This window comes from Megascapheus bottae, chromosome 9 (genome assembly GCF_031878675.1).
Source record: "Megascapheus bottae isolate mThoBot1 chromosome 9, mThoBot2.hap1, whole genome shotgun sequence".
In the NCBI taxonomy this organism is placed as follows: Eukaryota; Metazoa; Chordata; class Mammalia; order Rodentia; family Geomyidae; genus Megascapheus; species Megascapheus bottae.
In genome coordinates this window covers 4,597,587-4,620,417 of record NC_143517.1, presented here as the reverse complement: position 1 = coordinate 4,620,417, position 22,831 = coordinate 4,597,587, and the positions used below count along the sequence as shown (strand labels likewise).

The following is a 22,831-nucleotide window of genomic DNA, read 5'->3' as shown; positions in this document are numbered from 1 at the left end:
TCCAGAGCTTTTAACATAAAGGGGTGTTGGATCTTGTCAAATGCCTTTTCTGCATCTATTGAGACAATCATGTGATTTTTGTCCTTACTCCTGTTGATGTGTTGAATTATATGAATTGATTTGCGTATGTTGAACCAGCTTTGCCTCCCTATGATGAATCCAGTTTGATCATAGTGTATAATTTTTTTGATGAGTTGTTGTAGACGGTTGGCCAGTATTTTGTTGAGAAGTTTTGCATCGATGTTCATCAAAGAAATGTATAAGTCTTTTTCTGTATTCAAAGTGTTCCAGGCTAGTTGATCTGCCATTTGGGTATTTAACCCCAGGGACAATCAAGACTTTTCCAGACTGTGATAATATAGGGATGGATAACATGTCCTGAGTGTGCTATTGCTGTGAGGAGCTTTCCACCTGGCTGAGCTCTCCATTCTATTTCCTTCACCTTCAAAGGTCTCAACAGTAAACCAGGAATTGTTACTTTTTATGAAGAGGGTAGAATAATCTATACCTAAAAGCAGTCACTCTTTCCGATGGCTCTTTATTGTTTCCTTTTCTTTCCTTTTCTCTACTTTTTCCTCTTTTATCAAAATTTGACAGTTCTCCTTTTAGAACCTTCTTAATATGATGTGGGACCAAGGAAATCTCCTTAATTTAAAATTCCTAAATGACTTCAATTTATAATTATTACCTAAAAATTGTACCTTTTAGAAAGTCAAAAGAATACCAATTAAATCAAAGCCCCAATGGTATAATTTTTCATCATTACTTGACTCACCACTACATTTTTAAGTGTTAAACACAACACAAATTTTAATGTATTAGGTCAGAGTTATGTTAATTATACAAATCCACTAAATTAACTATGACATTTCAAATGCCTAGGAGTTCTAAAGCAAGCACACGAATTTAAAAAAATAACAATAAATTTGAGGAAGTTGAAATCAAATTTCTGTTAGCATACTGGGCTAATTTCTGTGTTTTTTTAACATGTGTTCTTTCTACATTGTTTATTGACACTCTGTTGCTTAAAATATAAAATGAAAGCTTACAAATCACCAATCGCCAGCCTTTCCCTACTTTGACTGTATTATGAAGATCCCAGAGCTCTCAAGATCTTCTGCAGCCGCTGAATATATCAGGCTCTTTAATCAGTCCTCCAACTACAGAAGCCCCCAACAGTTCAGCCCTGGACCAGCAACAAGTCTACAAAGATGCAGAATTTCGGGATGTTTCTACAACTGTATTCTTTCCAGAATCACATTCAGAGAAAACTGAATCAATCTCTGTAATGAAAGTAAAACAGAGGAACGATGGGCCAGGGTTTAGCTCAAAGGTAAAAACACCTTCCTGGCATGTTCATGGCTGTGGGTTCACATAGCAATACCACTGAAACAAAGGAACAACCAAATGTAAGTAAGAGAGTATATGCAGTTGCCTGGGAAAGATAAGGGAGAAGACCAAAAGGCACGACATGAGTCAAATGCATTGTGCTCACAGATTGAAATGGTGAACAGGAACACCTTTGTACAACTGCTTAAAATAATGAATAAATCAATAAACAAGATTCTAGTTTAAAAACAACTAAAACCTTTAAAGCAATCTGTGTCTTGGAACTTGTCTTATTCTGTTTAGACATTTATTTATATGAAATAACATTATTATTTGGGGCAGGAGTTTAGCCTAGTGGTAAAGTGCTTACCTAGCATGCACGAATAATATTCCTTCAAATCACATACATAGAAAAAATACAGAAGTGGTGCTGAGGCTCAAGTGGTAGAACTCTAGCCTTGAGAAAGTCCAAGGACAGTGCTCAGGCACTGAGCTCAAGCCCAGGACTGGAGGCAAAAAAGAAAAAAAAAGAAAGAACTTCTTTTACAACTACATTTAAAGATCACAAATTTTGCAAGTAGAGGTTTTTGTTTGTTTGTTTGTTTGTTTTGCCAGTCTCTGGGCTTGAGCTCAGGGCCTGAACACTGTCCTTGGGCTTTATCAAGGCTAGAGCTCTACCACTTGAGCACAACACCACTTCCAGCTTTTTTTTTAACTATGTATGTAGTACCAGGGAGTCGAACCCAGGTCTCCGTGCATGCTAGGCAAGCACTCTACCACTAGGCTAAATTCCCAGCCCAGTAGAGTTTTTTTTTTTAAGTACACTAAATCAGTTCAATCATATGCCTCCTATAATTCAGTTCCTAGGAGGCCAACTGAAGGTTCTGGAATTTAAATCTAGCCAGGCTATACAGAGAGAAGCTATCTAAGAAATAAAAGAAAGCAATAAAGAAAGGAAGAAAGGAGAGAGGGAGGGAAGGAAGGAAGGAAAGGGAGGGAAATACAAAGGCAAAGAGAGGAAAGAATGAAAGAGGAAAGGAAGAAAGGAAGAAAGGAAGGAAGGAAGGAAGGAAGGAAGGAAGGAAGGAAGGAAGGAAGGAAGGGGAGAGAAAAGAAAGAAAAAGCCGGGTGCAGTGGCTCATGCCTGTAATCCTAGCTATTCAGGAGGCTGAGATCTGAGAATCACGGTTCAAAGCAAGCCTGGGAACAAAAGTCTATGAGATTCTTATCTCCAATTAATCACCAGAAAACTGGAAGTAGCACTGTTGCTCAATGGGTAGGGTGGTAGCCTTGAGCTGAAGAGCTCAGGGACAGTGCCCAGGCCCAGAGTTTAAGCCCCACAACTGACAAAATAAAGAGGAAAGAAAGGAAGGAAGAAAGAAAAAGAAAGAGAGAGAGAGAGAGAAAGAGAGAGAGAGAGAGAGAATGAAGGAAAGAAGGAAGGGAGGGGGGAGGAAGGAAGAGAGGAAGGAAGCAAGGAAGGAAGAAGGAAGAAGGAAAGAACGAAAGAAAGAAAGAAAGAAAGAAAGAAAATTGTTTTTTGGTTTAAATCCTGGCTCTACTGCTTAGTAGTGATGGAACCTGAGACAATTTATGTACTCATTTTAGAATCTTCTATCAATTAGGGACATGCATGGTTATATGGACACTCCATGAGTTATGCTAGTATTGTATCCTGATAACTAAATTTTCCACTGAAAACAAACATGTAGCATACCCATTATCTTATAGTTGGGCTCGTTGTTACCACCCACGTCAATTAAGAGCCTACTCCATATGCGGATCATTCCATATAAATCTTTATTGATTATACATCTTATATAAAAGTCATATATAAAATGAAAAAAAAAGAAAGAGCAAACCTCAGTCCTGCTAGTCCAGGACAAAACCAAGGTTCAGAATTCTAAGTACAGTTTCTCTGCAATGTGTATTGTTTCTGTACCATCATAAAGTCAAAGAATGCCAACTTGAACCACTGGATGTCAGGAATTCCCCAATTTGGAAATGGATGAAGTCATGCAGGATTCATCACTTCAGCTATATGCTCTTTGATGTTGTTGCTGTTGCTGTTTTTAGTTGTTTTGCTTCGGCAGTAAGGAGGATTGAACTCAAGAGCTGATACCTGCCTGAGACAGGTGCCTCATTAACTCAGTTTCCCCTTTCCCTTGGTTATTTTCAAGGTAAGGTCTTACTTTCAGTCTGGGCAACCTGAGCTGCTATCTTCTGACTGGTGCTTTTTCCCTAGGGATAACAGCTGCTGACTGACAAACTTGGTTTTGCCTAGGCCAGCCTTGAATCATATTCTCCTGTCTCCCAATAGCTAGGATTATAGGACTCAGCCACCAAGCCAGGCTAAAATGCTTTGGGGTTAGGGGAATTGCTTATTTTACTTATATTCATCTATTTATTTATTTACAGCTCTTTTTTGATACTGGGGCTTATGCATGGGGACTTGTACTTGCTAGGCAAGAGTCACTGCCCTGAAGAGTATTTTGATGTACTCAGAATTTTTTTGAGAATCAAAATGGTGCATCAGGGCTGGGGATATAGCTCAATGGTAGAGCACTGGTCTAGTCTATACAAGACCTAGGCTCCATTCCCATACCACACACATACGACAATGATTATCCACCCAAAATTCTTCCTCTAAATATGTCACCTGAATTTAATCATGGAAAAAAACTATCAGGCAAATTCAGAAAATGAAACATTTAATGAAAACAATTCATTTAGCTTTTTTTTAAAGTATTGACTTTTTAGAAGTGTAGATGATTTCAAACAATCACTGTTAGAAACTGGTGCCAGTGACTCATGCTTGTAATCCTAGCTACTCAGGAAGCTGAGATTTGAGGACTGAACTTCAAAGGCAGCCCAGGCAGGAAAGCCCTTGAGACTCATCTCCAATGAACTACCAGAAAAGAGGCTGGAAGTGGAACAATGACTTAAATGGCAGAGCACTACTGTTAAGCACAAAAGTGAGCCTGGGAAAACACCCAGGCTTTCACTTCAAGCTACAGGATTGGCACACACACCACACACACACACACACACACAATGGGCAATGAAACCTGTAGAAATTGCTTTTTAAGAAGGGGAATTGGGATAAAGGACAATGACAGAGGGACATGAAGTTGATGAGGTACATTTTATACATATACGGAAATGGCATCATAAAATCCACTTGTAGAACTAATATATGCTACTTTTTGTCAGTCATGGTTTCAAGCCCCTTGACTGTCCCTGAGCTCTTCAGCTCACAGCTAATGCTCTACCCCTTGAGCCACAGCACCACTTCCAGTTTTCTGATGGTTAATTGGAGATAAGCGGCTCACAGACTTTTGTTCCCCGGGCTGGCTTTGAACCATGATCCTCAGATCTCAGCCTCCTGAGTAGCTAGGATTGCAGGGGTGAGCCATCGTGCCCAGCTAAAGCTATTTTTTTTTTGCCAGTCCTGGGCTTGAGCTCGGGGCCTGAGCACTGTCCTTGGACTTTCTCAAGGCTAGAGCTCTACCACTTGAGCCTCAGCACCACTTCCGGCTTTTTTCTATGTATGTGGTACCAAGGAGTCGAACCTGGGTCTTCATGCATGCTAGGCAAGCACTCTACCACTAGGCCAAACTCCCGGCCCCATTTTTAAAGTAAGTTTGGCTTCTTGTCTCTCCTCTGTCTCTTTGTCAATGTGTCACTATTGCTCTTCACCCCCCCCCTTCCCCTCCCTTCTCCCATCTTCGTTTTTTTCTTTTTTTTAACAGTCCTGGGCCTTGAACTCAGGGCCTGAGCATTGTCCTTGGGCTTTCTTGAGGCTAGAGTTCTCCCACTTGAGCCACAGTGCTACTTCCAGCTTTTTTCTCTGTGTCAGTGTGATACTGACACTCGAACCTGGGGTCTTTGTGCATGCTAGGCAAGCACTCTACCACTAGGCCAAACTCCCGGCCCCCATCTTCTATCACAGGACCAATGTGTAGCAAGAAGGTCAATACCAGATTCCTCCCCTTTAACCTTGCACTTCTCAAGCTCCAAAAGCATGAAAAAATAAATCCTCTGTTATTATAGACTACCCAGCCTTGGGGATTCTCTATTCTTCAGTAGTACAAAGCAGTTTGGGGGATCCAAGCCAAAAAACATAGGGCCACACTTCCTAGGGGTAAAGTTAGTAATCTGTCTTAGTTTCCTCATTTGGGAAAATGTGACAATATAGTGAGGATGGCCTGATAAAAGTCAAGTCATTAATGGACTGGGCATTGGTGGTTTATGCCTGTAATCCTAGCCACTCACATAAGAGACTGAGACTAGGAAGATTAAAGTTGAGGCTAGTTAGAACAGGTAAGTCCACAGCACTCCATCTCCATAGAGGGCAGCTGCGTGTGATGGGGTATACCTATAATTCCTCGCAAAGACTTCAGACAACAACAGGAAGCCTGTAGGTGTGTCACAGCTCACCGGCTTACCTAGTTGGAAAATGAGATTAACTCAAAATAGCCACCCAATAAGTGGTAAGTCAAGCTCAGAGACACAAACCATGCATGTTTTCTCTCCTATGGGGAAACTAGATCTGGTATACACTGGGAGCGTGACTGTGGGCATTCACACACAGTGAGACCAAAGGTGGGTATTGTTAGGAAAGGATGCAAAGGTTCAATGCCTACGTGTATATATGATCATATAAAATCATCTTTATTGGAATGAGGGGCTGAGAGTTTGGCCTAGTGGTGGAGTGCTTACCTAGCATACACAGAGACCGGGTTCAATTCCTCGGTACCACATTCAGAGAAAAAAGCTGGAAATGGTGCTGAGGCTCAAGTGATAAAGCTCTAGCTTTGAGAAAATCCAAGGACAATGCTCAAGCCCAGGACTGGCAAAAAAAAGAAAAGAAAAAAAAGGAAAAGAAAAATGCTGGAAGTGGTGCTATGGCTCAAGCGATAGAACTCTAGCCTTGAGAAAGCCCAAGGAGAGTGCTCAGGCCCTGAGTTCAAGCCCCAGGTACTCACTAGACACTATGTTAAAAATGAACTCAAGGTGGTAAAGCATTCACCAGCCTTGAGCTATTGCTGAAGAGCTCAGCAACAATACCGAGCCCACAGTTCAAGCCTCATATCTTGTGAAAGTTTGGCTCTTTTGAGGTGTTTCAGCCAGCATCTCCAGTTGTTTGTCTGTGTCTCCACTGCAAGATTTTGTACAGACTGTACAGTACTGTCAGTAAACTGAGTCCCTTCTCTCTCTCTCTCTCTCTCTCTCTCTCTCTCTCTCTCTCTCTCTCTCTCTCTCTCTCTCTCTCTCTCTCTCTCTCTCTCTCTCATACCCTTTGTCAGACTCAACTTTAGTCTCAGGCTTCCTGGATCCCTCTGCATCCCCAGAACTTGGGAAGCCAGGGGTTTAACACATGACCCCTGGATCCCACAGACTCCTAGAAACTTCTGCTCTCCTCCACACAGGACAGCCGGAAGGGGAGCTCTCCCAGAGGCACCTCCAGACATGGTCACTTTATAGAAACATGGTAAAGAATTTGTTTTTCCCAAGTCACTCTGCAAGATCTGAATGTTCTACCATTCATTAATGTCTGGTATTTTATATTTAAATGGCACAGAAATTATCTGGACTATAGGATTATGAGTTATGCTTGTAGCTTATGCTTGAGTAAGTAACATAGTAGAACTTGCAAGTAGTAGACTCTGAAGGAGAGAGGGAGAGGGAGAGAGAGGAAGAGAGAAAGAGAGAGAGAGAGAGACAGAGACACAGACAGAGGCAGGGAGACAGAGAGAGACTATGACTTGAATTCAGGGCCTAAGCTCTGTCCCTTAGGTTTTTCATTTGATGCTATCACTCTACCACTTGAGTCACAGCTCCATTTCCAGCTTTTTGGAGATAAGAATCTCACATTGGCTGGGAGCATAGCCTAGTGGCAGAGTGCTAGCATGCACAAAGCCCTGGGTTCAATTCCCCAGAACCACATACACAGAAAAAGCAGGAAGTAGCACTGTGGCTCAAGTGGCAGAGCACTAACCTTGAGCAAAAAGTGTCCAAACACAATGCCCAGGCCCTGAGTTCAAGCCCAGGTCTGGCAAGAAAAAAGGAAAATAATCTCACAGATGTTTCCTTTCCAGGCTGGCTTCAAACCTTGCTTCTCAGATCTTAACCTCCTGAATAACAGGTTTTACAGGTACAAGCCACCAGCAGCGAGTACCCTGTAGGGTTTTGTGACAGGTCTTCTGGACTGATTCTCCAACCAGGCCGTGCTGCAGCCAGGCAGCCTGAGCACCAAGAGGAAAGACCTGCCGTTGGGGAAGAACGGGGCAATTTAGTGCTCCATTATTGTGACTTCCAGTCACACAAAGAACATTGCAGGTTTGGGCTAGATGAGGTTTGCAATTTAGCACACATTATTCCATGGAGCATTCTTCATCATTGCACATTTGTGTGAGTGATGATATCTGTGGTGAGCAAGAAGCAAAATGTGGCTAGGGACTTTACCAAGAACAATTGATTTGAACCATGCTTCCTGATGATTGTCTTCATTGAAGCAGGGATAAGAAAAGAACTGGTTATGTATTAGAAAAATCAAATAGTGATTTAAAGGCATTAATTTCATTACTGAAATATATGCATGTGATTAAAATGCAATATTTCTGTGATTATAATGCAATCAGCAAATTAGTAAATTGCAATCAAAATGTAAACAAGTCCAGTGCATCTGCCAGCAGTCTCTTCATCTCATTATTTTAACTCAATCTTGTAAACTAGTTTGAGTAAATAGACTCATTTGATTTCTCAGCTGTCAAATTTCATTCTTTTTCCTTTAATTTGTTAACTGAAAGAAAATCACAGAAGAATGTTACTAAGGAATGAAGCACATCTTTCCAAATGGAATTCTAAAAGGTACTCAAATCAAGTGTTCTCTGTTACTGTATAAAGTTTGATATGCTAAAAGGATGAAAAATAAAGTCAAACAAGTTCACAAGTTCACAAGTTTCAAGCACACAGTCCATGCAAGCCATAAATGTCTGATGCTTAGCTTATTTCACTAAAGGCTGGAGCTCTACCAGTTGAACTTTGGACTTTTTGTTGGTTGCTTGGAGATAGAGTCTCACAGATTTTTCTGTCCAGCCGGGCTTCAAACTGTAATCCTTGTGGGGGAGGAGGGGAGGAAGGGAAACAGAGACAAAAATATGAGAAGGGGTATCAATATATGAGAAGTAATGCATCCACTACCTGACAAATGTAACTATAACCCCTCTATACATTACCCTAACAATAAAATAAAATGGAATGACATGAAAAAAAAAAACCTGTAATCCTCAGATCTCAACCATCTGAGTAGCTAGGATTACAGAAATGAGCTACAAAATGCCTGATTGGTATGTTTTATTTGAATCATAGATGCAAACCACATTCCTAGCTTTGTATTTGTCACACATTTATAATTGCATCTTGCTGTTTTTCTGATCCTAGATCTTATACACAGGAAATAAAAACTCTAAAATAGCCTGGCATCAGTGATTCATGTCTGTAATCATAGCTATTCAATAAGCTGAGATCTGAGGATTATGATTCAGAGCCAACTCTGGTCAGGGAAGTCTGACACTTTTTTTTTGTACCCAGCCTCTGTGATACTTTTATCTCAAATAAACCACTCAGAAAAGTGGAAATGGGCTGGGAGTGTGACCTAAGGGGAGAGTGCTTGCCTAGCATGAACAAAACCCTGCGTTTGATTCTTTGGTACCACATACACAGAAAAAGCCAGAAGTCGTGCTGTGGCTCAAATGTTAGAGAGCTAACCTTGAGCAAAAGAATCTCAGGGACAGTGCTCGGGCCCTGAGTTCAAGCCCAAGACTAGCAAAACCAAAACCAAAAAAAACAAAAACTCTAAAATATTTCACCCAGCCTGTACCAGAATATGACCAAAAGAAAAAAAATATTTTCCAGAAATAACATCCTAAATTCTGTTTGCACTGAATTGTAATATAGTGTCTATTGTTTAATAGGAGTCATCTACTCCAGGCTTCTTTGAAATCTTGGCATTCAAACTCCAATAAAGTTTTTCTCTTCACTAGCAAAATTTTGTTAGACCTTGACTCTAACTGAGGTATGAGAATATAGGCAGGGTGGCTATTTACAAAAGATTGACATAAGGCTATTTCATTTAAGCAAAATAGATTGTCTTGGAACCGGTTTCTTTGGACACAGTACAGTCCCACTAGCAATTATGGCATTTGAGATTTCCCTTCCAGATGGCCAGCTTAAGAGATGACATTGTCTCCATGCCTGCTGAAGCTCTGAGACACCTTAAAACTGGTTAATAAGGACATTATGATTCCTCCTTTCTATGTCTTCATCCTTTAAGTAATTATCTAGTAAGCTAAGAAGATAAAGACCAGGCACTGATTCGTGCCTGTTATCCCAGCACTTCAAGGCAGATGTAGGAGGATAGAGAGTTCAGAGAAAGCTCTGGGCTACATAAGGAGATATTACCTTAATACATATTGCAATGGTTAGAATGCCAGCTTTGAGTAACAAAGCTAAGGGAACTGCCTAGGCCCTGAGTTCAAGCCTCACAAATAACACAAATTTTTTAAAGGTAATATAACATTTTATTTTAAATACTACTATACTTTTGGTGGAAATGTAAACCTATTCAACCATTCCGAAAAGCAGTATGGAGGTTCCTCAAAAGACTACGCATAGGGCATCCCTATGACCTACCTATTTCACTACTAGGCATTTACCCAAAGACCACAAACATGGCCACACTAAAGCTTCCAGCACAACCATATTCATTGCAGCATTACTTACCACAGCCAAGATATGGAATCAATCCAGATGCTCCTTAGTAGACAAATAGGCCAAGAAAATGTGGCATATCTACACAATGGAGGGGCCGAGAGTTTGGTCTAGTGGTAGAGTGCTTGCCTGGCATGCACAAAGACCCAGGTTCAATTCCTTGGTACCACACACATAGAAAAAAGCCAGAAATGGTGCTGTGGCTCACGTGGCAGAGCTCTAACCTTGAGAAAGCCCAAGGACAGTGCTCAGGCTCTGAGTTCAAGGCCCAAGACTGGCAAAAAAAAATCATTCATCTACACAATGGAATTTTATGCTTCCATTAGAATGATACAGGACCATTCATAAGGAAATGGAAAGACTTAGAAAACATTATATTAACTGATGTAAGCCAGACCCAAAGAAACATAGGTTGCTTGGTTTCCCTAATTTATGATCATTAGAATGTGCCTATAAATCTACAAGTAAATACCAAGGATGGTAAAAGACAAAACATTACATTTGGTCATGATAGATTATACAAGACTCTAAACATTCACATAATAATACCATAGGAAGACATTCTTATGTGAGGATCATAAAAGTTCAATAGCTTTGTGCATAGGATCCTATAAAATGATGTTTATTGAAATGAACTCCAAGAAATGGAAGCAAGAAGTTTCTTACAATTACGATTTTTTTCTCTCTCCTCTGTCATTGTTTTTGATTTTTGTACCTTTTGTCTTGTTACTTTATCTGTTTGTGGGAAAGTAAGGGGAAGTATAGAAATTTTGGTGCAAAGAGCTAACAAATGCAGCAATGATACTCACTGGACACTATGTTGAAAATGAACTCTACAACACATGGGGGAGAAGGTGGGAGGGAAAATCTGGGAGAAAATGAGGGGATAAATCTGGGAGAAAATGTGGCACCGTTCAAAAAGAAATGTATTCATTACCTATCTTATGTAACTGTACATGACCTTTACAATTAAGAAAATGGAAAGTTTCATTTATATATACACTAAATATATATAAGTATATAATATAAACAAAATATAAAGTATATATAAATAGGTTATTAGGAATTTTTATTGTTATATTCATATCAAAGTTTTTTATGTATCTTCCTTTAAATTTACCATAAAATACTCTTTGGTTCACTTATTTATTCTATAATTATTGTATACTATTATTCCCCTTGTTACTAGTACATTATGCAAAAATGTCATGTTATATATCATATATATTTTTCCAACTTAAGAATAACTGAAATTAATACATCATGTAACATAAATCAAAAAGTTAAAAAAATTACAACACTGCCGGGAGGCTGAAATCAGGATGATAGCATTATCCGGCCAGCTCTAGCAAAAATAATCCATGGGTCCCATCTCAAAGCAAGAAGCTGGGCATGGCGACATGTGGCTAACATCTCAAGTGGTACCGGAAGTGTAGATGATCAGGTGCATATCCTTGCAGGAAGACAGATCCTATCTCAAAGATAGCCATCTCAACTATGCACTGGCTGGCCCATGCCTGTAATCCTAGCTACTGAGGAAGCTGAGATTTCAGGATCATGATTCAAAGGAGCCCAGGCAGTGACATCCATGAGACTCTTATGTTTACTTAACCATCAGAAATGCCAGAAGATACCAGGCCTAATAGGCTCACACCTGTAAATCCTAGCTACTCAGAAGATGGAGATCTGAGAATCACGGTTCAGAGCCAGCCCGGGCATGAAAGTCTATGAGACTCTTACCTCCAATTAACCACCAGAAAACCAGAAGTGGTGCTGTGGCTCAGCATGGTGGAGCACTATCCTTGAGCTGAAAAGTTCAGGGACAGCGCCCAGGCCCAAAGTTTAAGCTCCCCCAACTTACAAAAATAAAATATATGCCAACATGTTTAAGAACAAATACATCTTACTAAACATGTTTTTTGGGGAAGAAAAGGGTGGCACACAAAAGGCAGAAAGAAAAGTGAACAAATGCAATCATTAGATTCAATGTGCATTATAGGAAAGATGAATCATGCAATTTGAGGGTATGGAGAGAAGGAAGGAGGAAAAGAACAATAGAAGGAATAGCATTGGTCAAGACGCGTTGTATTCATAACATGATATACTCAGTTGAAGCCCCTTTGTACAATTAGTTTAAAAATTACGAATTAACCGGGAGTTTTGCCTAGTGGTAGAGTGTTTTGCCTAGCATGCACGAAGACCCAGGTTCCATTCCTCGGTACCATATACATAGAAAAAAAGCCAGAAGTGGTGCTGAGGCTCAAGTGGTAGAGCTCTAGCCTTGAGAAAGTCCAAAGACAGTGCTCAGGCCCTGAGCTCAAGCCCAGGACTAGCAAAAAAAAAAAAATTACAAATTAATACATCTCATAGAATGTCAAATTCCCAATTAAGAAAATTTTCTCTAAATTCAGTGGTGGAGAAAATTGGCTTCATAAAAATGATTTAGGATGAAATGGAAATGTTTTGGTTTCATGTTTCACAAAAGAAAATAATGAATCTCTCAGATCATTAAACTCTAAATTTCGAGTTCCTCCACTGAAACACAATTATTATTAAAGAAGGAAACTACCTTTAAGGCCAATAGCATGCTATGTAGGTTTGGAAGGAAACAAGTCATTTGAGGAGTGTGGATGTGACTCCTCAAGTACTGAGTGGACCTTGCTTGCGGTTTAGAAATCTTTGGATTTACTGTCTTACTTCTCAGAATATCTTTTGTTCATTCATATATTGCTTTTATGTATTTATTCATTCATTCTTATTTCTTTCATTTAATTTTTGTGCATCAGTACTGTGTCTAGTACTCTTAGAGCTTTTTTTTTTTAACACAAGGCTAGTGCTCTACCACTTGAGCCACATCACCACTTCCTGTTTCCTGGTGGTTAATTGGAGACAAAAGCCACATGGACTTTCCCACCAGTCTGGCTTTGAACCAGGATCCTCAGATCTCATTCTCATGAGTAGCTAGGGTCACAGTGTAAACCAGTAGTAACCACAAAGAATCTAGCCCAAAGGAAACCAATCATCCAGGACCCCCACCAGTATATGAAGGGAGGAAAGGTATTGCAGTCAATATTTTGAGTCAGTCCTCATGTGAATGAAGACAGAGTAGCATGCATGCTTTCTTAAGTCATTTCAAAATAAGCCAATAACAGCTGGGCATGGTGGCTTATGCCTATAATCCTAGCTACTCAGGAGACTGAGATCTAAGGATCATGGTTCAAAGCCAGCCCAGGCACTATAAAGTCTGGTGAGACCTCACTCCAGTTAGAATGGCCAGGATCAGGAAAACGAATAATAACAGATGCTGGAGGGGATGTAGCCAGGAGGGATCACTACTACACTGTCGGTGGGAGTGCAAACTCGTTCAACCACTATGGAAAGCAGTGTGGCAGTGCCTCAAAAGGCTAAACATAGAACTCCCCTATGACCCAGCAATTCCACTACTTGGCATTTACCCAACCATCCAGAAACAAGGACATACTAAATCCACTAGCACAACAATGTTCATTGCAGCACTATTCACCATAGCAAAGATATGGAACCAACCTAGATGTCCCTCAGTTGATGAGTGGATCAACAAGATGTGGTATTTGTACACAATGGAATTCTATGCTGCTGTCAGAAAGAATGACATTGCCCCATTTGTTAGGAAATGGAAAGACTTAGAAAAAATCCTATTAAGTGAAGTAAGCCAGACTCAAAGGAACTTAGGCTCAATGGTTTCCCTCATTCGTCATAATCAGTAGAAACCTTGGGCTCTACTAGCAGAGATCTGCAATAGAGCAAAATCTTGATATATAAGGCCATATAGTATGAAGCTAATTGAAAGGACCTCCAGGATATTGAAACAAAAGCCATATAATGAATGATTGTTGTCCTTAATGTACTATGTTCTCTCTCATCTCCTTTGCTGTCCCTTGGTTATCTCATATTGTTATAGTATCTCACTTTGTTATCTGATATATTGAATTTATTTGTATTTGGTTATTTGAAATTTGATAGGGAAGGGGAGAAAACCAAGACGGGTGGGGGGTGTGGGGGGAGGGTAATGGGTACCAAGACATGTGAAAGGGTATCAATGTATGTGAATTAATGCACCTTCTATCTGGCAAATATCATGTAACCCTTTTACTAATTACAATAAAAAAAAAGTCTGGTGAGATTCTTACCTCTAATTAATCACCAGAAAACCAGAAGTGGTGCTATGGCTCAAAGGGTAGGGTGGTAGCCTTGAGCTAAAGAGCTCAGGAACAGTTTCCAGGCCCAAAGTTCAAGTCCCATGATCAACCAAAATAAAATAAACCCATAGCTTTTTGTTTCCTTTTAATTTTCTAAGTTATCTTTAAGTAGTTGTACAAAGGTTTGAATTCAGTCCAACATATCTGTTTATGAATACAATGCATCTTCATTAATGTCAGCCCTTCCACCATTCACTCTAATCATTGCAAAGGATAAGGCAGCCATTACGTGGAGTTTCCTGGTTCCATTTCTACAGATGTGCAGTGACTATTATGGCTGCCTCCTCCTACCCAGCCTCTCTTCGTTCCTCCATCACCCTCCCCTTCCTTCACTACTCTGCCCACAACAGGTTTCAGCTCCCCAGTACTCACTTTGTTAAACTATTTGTGATGTTCGAGGTCATTATACCTTTGGAATCCTCTCCTGCATATTTGAAACTTTACTCAATTTGTTTATGTGTCTATGCATATGACCCTGCATATGTTTTCATATGCTCATATTTATCTAACCTCCACATAGGAGAGAAAACATGGGTTCCTTACCTTTCTAATGCTGACTTACTTCACTCAATATAATATTTTCCATGTCCATCCACTTCCCCGAAAATGATATGATATTATTCTTCCTTAAGGATGAATAAAATTCCATTTAATATATATATAATATCTATTATACATACACACACATTTTTCTTTTGTGTGTGTGGTACTAGCACTTGAACTCGCTGACTGTTTCCTATTACTTAGCTTTTCCACTCATTGCTAACAGTCTAGCACTTGTGGTACAGTTCTCCTTTGGGCTTTTTGCTGGTTAATTGGAGATAAGAGTCTCACTGACTTGCCTACTAGGGCTGGCTTTACATTATGATCCTTAGATCTCAGTCTCCTCTGGCTATACCCTGTTTTCTCGATCCACTCCTCCACTGTTAGGCATCTGGGCTACTTCTAGAACTTGACTTTCGTGAACAATGCAATGATAAAATGGGTGCACTGGAAGTGCTTCCTGGAAATCACTGAAGGGGAGTAGGGAAGTGAGAAAGGAAGGAAAAGAATCTGAAAGGACTTGTGAGGACCTGAGTCCTGCTGAGGGCTCCTGGAGGTGGACCCCAAGACCACTTCTGGGAACATAGGTGGGCTAGAGCACGAGCAGTGTTTTCAAGTCATCTTCCCAACCTGTATGAACTTGGAGGCCCTGGGAAGACGTGAGTGTGTGTGTGTGTGTGTGTGTGTGTGTGTGTGTGAGAGAGAGAGAGAGAGAGAGAGAGAGATGTATGAGGCCTTGGGTTTGATTTCAGGTTTAGTGCCATCTGGTTTGGAAAAAAGAGGGAAGGCTAGGCTGTGTCCTGAGAACAGAGGCACCCACCATGGCAGTCTCCGTGAGACCGTCAGGGGAGCTCATGAAGAAGCTGGTAGCTGGGCTGGGAGTTTGGCCTAGTGGTTAAAGTGCTTGCCTAGCATGCATGATGATCCGGGTTCGATTCCTCGGTACCACATACATAGAAAAAAGCCAGAAGTGGTGCTGAGGCTCAAGTGGTAGAGCTCTAGCCTTGAGAAAGTCCAAGGATAGTGCTCAGGCCCTGAGCTCAAGCCCAGGACTGGCAAAAAAAAAAAAAAAAAAAAAAAAAAAAAAAGCTGGTAGCTGGGAAGAACAGTCTGAACAAGGAGGGGGGGGAGGGCGTTGCTCAGGGAACAGCCAGGATGTAGGGAGGGATTTGCTCTACAGAACTCTGAAATCTACTCCACTGTATTCAGAATTGGTAATTTTATAAGATCTGCTTCCCTCCCAGTCTTTGACATCAACCATTTCACACAAAATGGACATCTTAGCCAGGCCCTGGTGACTCACCCTCTCATCCTAGCTAGTCAGGAGGCTGAGATCTGAGGATCATGGCTCAAAGCCAACCCTGGGCATTAAAGTCCCTGAGACTCTTATCTCCAATTAACCACCAGAAAACCGGAAGTGGCACTGTGGCTCAAGTGGTAGAGCACTGAGCTGAAGAGCTCAGGGACAGCGCCCAGACCCAGAATTCAAACCCCACGACTGCCAAAACTAAACTAAAATAAACATAGATGGCGCTGGGAGTTTGACCTAGTGGTAGAGTGCTTGCCTAGCATGTACAAAGACCCAGGTTTAATTCCTCAGTACCACATACATAGAAAAAAAGCTGGAAGTGGTGCTGTGGCTCAAATGGTAAAGCTCTAGCCTTGAGAAAGCCCGAGAACAGTGCTCATGCCCTGAGTTCAAGCCCCCAGACTGGCCAAAAAAATAAATAAATGGACAAATCTTAAACTCAAATATGATAGATATGTGCTGATGCCCAAGAGTGGTGGGTTCTTATATAATAATAACAGATGCTGGCAGGGATGCGGCCAGAAGAGATCACCTCTGCACTATGGTGAGAGTGTAAACTTGTCCATCCATTCTGGAACGCAGTATAGAGGTTCCTTAGAAGATTAAACACAGAGCTCCTCTATAACCCAGCAATCCCACTTCTGGGCATTTACCCAAATATCCAGAAATAAGGGCACACTAAACCTACCAGCACAACCATGTTCACTGCAGCATTATTCACCATAGCAAAGTTATGGAACCAACCCAGATGCTCCTCAGAAGATGAATGGATCATGAACATGTGGTATATTTATGTTATGGAATTCTATGCTGCCATAGGAAGAATGACATCACCCCATTTGTAAGGAAATGGAAAGACTTGGGAAAAATCGTATTAAGTGAAGTAAGCCAAACCCAAAGAAACATAGGCTCCAGGGTTTCCCTCATTTGTAACAATTAGTATACGTTTAGGATTCTCCTGATAGAGAATAATAATAGCTCAAAAACTTATGTCCATATGTCCATATAGGACAAGGCTAAGCAAAATGAACTCCAGGATATGGAAACAAGAGGTTTATCTTTGTGATTGATGTTTATCTCATTGTGTTACTGTATCTGATTTTTGGTACCTGGTATATTGTACATACATTTATTTGTGTATTTGAAATGGGAAGGAAGGGAAAACCAAGATTATTGGAATGTGGAGAAGGGAGGGAAAGTGGGAGAAAAACATGGGAAGTGGTAACAATGTTCAAGAAGTAATGTACCTACTACCTGATGAATGTAACTGCAATCCCTCTGTACATCACCCCAACAATAAAAGAAAACAAAAGAATGGTGGGTTATTATTCTCTGACAATATATAAATAAAGATCAGGAACGGCAAGCACAGTTATAATTTATTTAACAAAGAGAAACTAAAGGCCACTCAGAATGAGCAGCGGGACCTGGAAACTGGTTGTCTAGCCTCATGGATCTTTGTTTTATGTTGCCCTTACCTCTTCCCATCTCCCTCCTCCCTTTGGACAATCTGTTGGATCTTAAATGGTGTGTTTGAAGCAGGCCAGCCCCTCTCCTGAATGGTGGCCTGAGAATGGGTAAGTTAAGCCTGAGATATTGTGACCCTTTTACTCTTCCCTTCAGGCAATTTGTCAGCTTGTTGTTGGCTTAGCTAAAGTTCCTCTCCAGGTCAGTAGCTGGTGGTGGGCTGGCCTAGCTATGTGTGCCATGTTTTCCCTCAATGCCACTGATAATAGATCTATAATATTGGGTATATTTAATTTTAACAAAGGGGCTTCTTTTAGGCACTATCCCTGAAATTTGTAGTCTTTGCCACAAGGTGGCAGTCATCTCTTGTTTCAGGTCATACAATGCTGTGGAGTTTGTTTTGTTGTTGTTTATGGGTACTGGGACTTGAACTCAAGGCCTGGACAATGTCTCCAAACTTTTTTGTACCCAAAGCTAGCAGTCCACCACTTGAACAACAACTCCACTTCCTCCTTTTTGTGGTTAATTGGAGATAAGATTTGCACAGACTTTCTTGCCTGGGCTGGTTTTGAACCCGGATTCTCAGATCTCAGCCTCCTGAGTAGCTTGGATTACAAGGATAAATCACTGGTAACTGTATGAAATTCATACAAAAATTTTCAATCTACCTGTTTCTTTCTTTTTTTTATTTTGTTGGTTGTGGGGCTTGAACTCTGGGCCTGGGCACTGTCCCTGAGCTCTTCAACTCAAGACTATCACCCTAACCCTTGAGCCACAACACCACTTCTTATTTTCTAGTGATTAACTGGAGATAAGAGTCTCATGTTCTTTAATGCCCAGCCTGGCTTTGAACCGCCATCCTCAGATCTCAGCCTCCTGAGTAGCTAGGATTACAGGCCTGAGCCACTGTGCCTGGCTCTACCTGGGTTTGACTATAGAAACTAATAAAATATTTCTCTAAATTAAAAAATAATAATAAAAAAGAATTTCCAGGAAATTATGTATGGAAATCCTGCATGTATGACCATGAAAACAACCAAATACAGTACATACCTGGCATGGGCACAGGAGGGCATGTGTGCTGTCCTTCCCTGCTGTGCCAGGATCCTGAAGATGATTAAACACTAAGCAGTTGCTCAACAAACAAGAGGCTGAGATCTGAGGATTGGGGTTCAAAGCCAGCACAGGGAATGAAAATTTGTGAGACTCTTATCTCTAATTAACCACTAGAAAACTGAAGTGGTGCTGTGGCTCAAGGGGATAGGGTGGCAACCTTGAGCTGAAGAGCTCAGGGACAACACCCAGGCCCAGGGTCCAAGCCCATGACAGAAGAAGAAGAAGAAGAAGAAGAAGAAGAAGAAGAAGAAGAAGAAGAAGAAGAAGAAGAAGAAGAAGAAGAAGAAGAAGAGGAAGAAGAAGAAGAAGAGGAGGAGGAGGAGGAGGAGGAGGAGGAGGAGGAGGAGGAGGAGGAGGAGGAGGAGGAGGAGGAAGACGAAGAGGAAGACGAAGACGAAGACGAAGACGAAGACGAAGACGAAGAAGAAGAAGAAGAAGAAGAAGAAGAAGAAGAAGAAGAGGAGGGGGAGAGGGAGCGGGAGGGGGAGGAAGAAAAGACTTTTCTGGAATTCTTATCAATAAATATATCTAATTCTCAGCAACATAGTAGTTTTTACTGTTTATACACTTATTTACTTGCAGTTAAATCCCTCAAACTTTCATTTTTGTGAACATTTGGTTTTGATGTTTATTCCAGAACCTTCAAGAGAAATTTCATCATCATGTTATCATTGTTGGATAGTGAGTGCAGGCCAAGGGTTTCATGCATATACTCTGTTACTGAGCTACAGAGTTAAATTCAATAAAAAAAATACTCTGAGACCCAGCCCAAAGGTTTATTTGCATTTACTTTCACGTTTGCTTGAATATTTTTTCTTTGTGTCACGTGGTAAGGTCAAACAAGGCCTCCCACATGCCACAAACATTGCAAAACCTCAAGTCCCCTCCTGAGAAAGGACATCAGTTATGTTACTCATAGTTACTCATTCAAAGGTATTAAGGTAGATTAAAATAAATACATTTATTTGTATTTCTAGCAATTGTCAGCACATTAGGAAGTAAAGCATACATGAACGGCAAATGGTAATATAACAATTATTACATTTCAATAAGTGTGCAAATGAGTAGTTTCCATTTTCCTCTTTCAAGACCATCTACCAAGTATTTACTGCTTTATGTAATGCTAAGCAATACTCAGCCTGCTTTAATCTACACTTGCAGACTCAATATTACACTCTAGGAATGTTGCTGTAACAAAAATACCTTGGACTGGGTAATTTGTGAACTACAAATCTGTGTGTGTGTCGTGTGTGTGTATTGACACTAGGGTTTGATCTCAGGGCTTCCAGCTCTTGCTTATTGTTTTTGCTAAAGTCTGGTGCTTTACCACTTGAGCCATATATCCACTTCTGGCTTTTGCTAGTTAATTGGAGATAAGAGTCTCCAGGATTTGTCTGCTTGGGCTGGCTTCAAACTACACTCCTCAGATCTCACTCAGCCCCCTGAGTAGCTAGGAATATAAGCTTGAGTTACAGTTGCCCTGATTAACTATAGAAATGTATGCACATAGTTCTGAAGAATAGAGAGCCAAAGATCAAGGTACCAGAATATTCAAGGTTAGAAGGGGGCTATGTGCTTCTGGGAGACTCCCCTGAGGCCTCTGGCCTCTTAATAGGGCTAATCCATTCCTGAAGGCTTGCCTCAGAGTTCAGTTTCCTCAACACCTTACCTCTACTATGAACACATTACAGATGAACTGTCAATGCATGAATTTTCAGACCATAAAGAGAGGATAGCATGCTGGGAGTGTGGCCTAACATGCATGAAGCCCTGGGTAGGTTGGATTCCTTGATACCACATACACAGAAAAAGCTGAAAGTGATGATATGGCTCAAGTGGTAGAGCCTTGAGAAAGCCCAAGGGTTCAAGCCCCAGGACTGGCAGAGAAAGAGAGAGGGGCAGAGGATGGGGGCAAGAGGCTGGATAATTTTGTGCATGTCACACTTCTAAAGTAATGTAAGTAGACTTTGAACCTGTGCCTATTATTTCAAGGCCCAAAGTTTTTTGGCTTTCCTATAATACTGGCTGTTTTATATAGAAAAAAGTCCTCTATGATTCGTTTTCCTCATCAAAATGCCTGGAACTGTAGGAGGTTCTCTACCTACCCCAATTCTTATGTTAGCTGATTACTAACATCATGTAAGCCTGGAGAGGATAGAGGGAAAATTTCTGTTTATGTAAAGTAGTAGTTGTTTTAATTTTTTTAACTCATGCCCAGCTGGGCACAGATACCTTACACCTGTAAACCTAATGAGCCAGGAGGCTGAGATCTGAGGATCATGGTTGAAGAAATCCAGGACAGAAAATCCATGTGATTCTCCAGTTAAAAAGCCAGAAAATCACTATTTGATTTTGGTGGAGTGGTTGAAGATTAAAGCTACTGAGGGTGATTTGGATGTCTTGTACATGTGTGCCAGCCTAATAGTGGCTCTCTGAGTCACATCTGATGATCCCTTAACCATCTAAAGAGACCAGAACCAGAAGAATCAGATATGAGCCACCTTCCCATTCTGGATCTGTTCAGTGCTGATGCCTGAGTTTTTTCCTTGATGGACTTTTCAGCATCTGGCAAGCTTTTTATCATCTTTGTGTGAAGATGTGCTGCTTTGTAATTATCAAAAGTGTAGTAACAAACTCTCCACGTATGCATGGGTTATGTGGCCTGCTCTTACTGCATCTGTGATCTATGTGGCAATGGTGTATGGCCAGCTGTATGGCCTACCTAAAACAGTACCCTTTCTGGAAAGCTACATATTGTCTGCACAGATTCAATCCATCAGAAGAACAGAAGCTATGGTATTAGCAGGACTGGGCCTGGAGATTGTGTTGGACATTAGCTCCCAAACACTGGCTTTTGTGGGCCTCTATCAGGAATACAATTTCAGCAAGGGTGAGAGTCATCTGAAACACATGGAGAAGATATATATTCAGCAAATGCAGAAAAAGGATGTAGAATTAACCTCTACAGAAAGGGAGGTCACCTGCACAAAGAGAGTGCTAGAAGAATACAAGAAAGCATTCAGTGACATCTCTAAGAAACAGGTGGAGCACAATCTCCAGTACCAAAAACTCCAAGTCCTCTGTGGAAGCCTTAGGTTGTAAAATGTCACTACTCCCAGCACTCTTGGGCTGGGAGTTTGGCCTAGTGGTAGAGTGCTTGCCTAGCATGCATGAAGACCTGAATTTGATTCCTCAGTACCACACACATAGAAAAAAAAGCCAGAAGTGGTGCTGTGGCTCTAGCCTTGAGAAAGTTCAAAGACAGTGCCCAGGCCCTGAATTCAAGGCCTAGGACTGGAAAAAAAAGACAGCACTCTTGAATGATCTATGATTAGTCAGTCTGGTTTCTTTGGCTTTCTAGTAGGGAACGACTGTACGTTTCCTTTGGTGGTGAAGATGAAGATTTTCAGCTCAGACCGCTTTTTGTGGGTTCTGCCACAGCACCTGAATCTAGTAATAGTATATTTAGTTTTATATCTTGAAGTCATGAATTAGAGCCACAGCAAATCTAGCAGAGCCTTCAAAGTGAAAAGAATTTGCCTCTTGTTTCTATATCCTGGAGGACCTTTCATTTAGCCTCATCCTATATGGCTTTATGTATCTAAGTTTTATTGTAAACCTCTGCTAGGAGAGTCCAAAGTTTACACTGATTATGATAAATGAGGGAAACCATTGAGCCTATGTTCCTTTAGGTCTGGCTTGTACCTTCTATCTGGCGAATATAATGTAACCATTCTATTAATTACAGTAAAAATATATTTAAAAACTAATTTAGCTTGTTTTATAGAATGTTTCTCTGTTTTCAGGAATTTCATTATGATCTTTTCCTCTTGCTTTCTTTTCTCTTCCCTGCCTTTAAGGAAGCAAGATTTTTAAGAACTTGTCTCTTTTTAGTGTTTTTGGTGTTGGGGGGGGGTTGTTTTTTTTTGTCAATTTTGAGACTTGAGCCACAGCACCACTTTCAGTTTTCTGGTGGTTAATTGGAAGTGAGTCTCACAAGCTTTCATGTCCGGGCTCATTTTGAACTGTGATCTTCACTCAGATCTCAGCTTCT

The 22,831-nt window shown here is 40.8% G+C and overlaps 1 pseudogene; it reads left to right on the top strand.

Annotated features, from left to right (window-relative positions):
• The first annotated feature begins 240 nt into the window (after nucleotides 1-240).
• LOC150058707 (E3 ubiquitin-protein ligase CCNB1IP1-like) lies at nucleotides 241-22,353 on the top strand (annotated as a pseudogene).
• The last annotated feature ends 478 nt before the right edge of the window (nucleotides 22,354-22,831 follow it).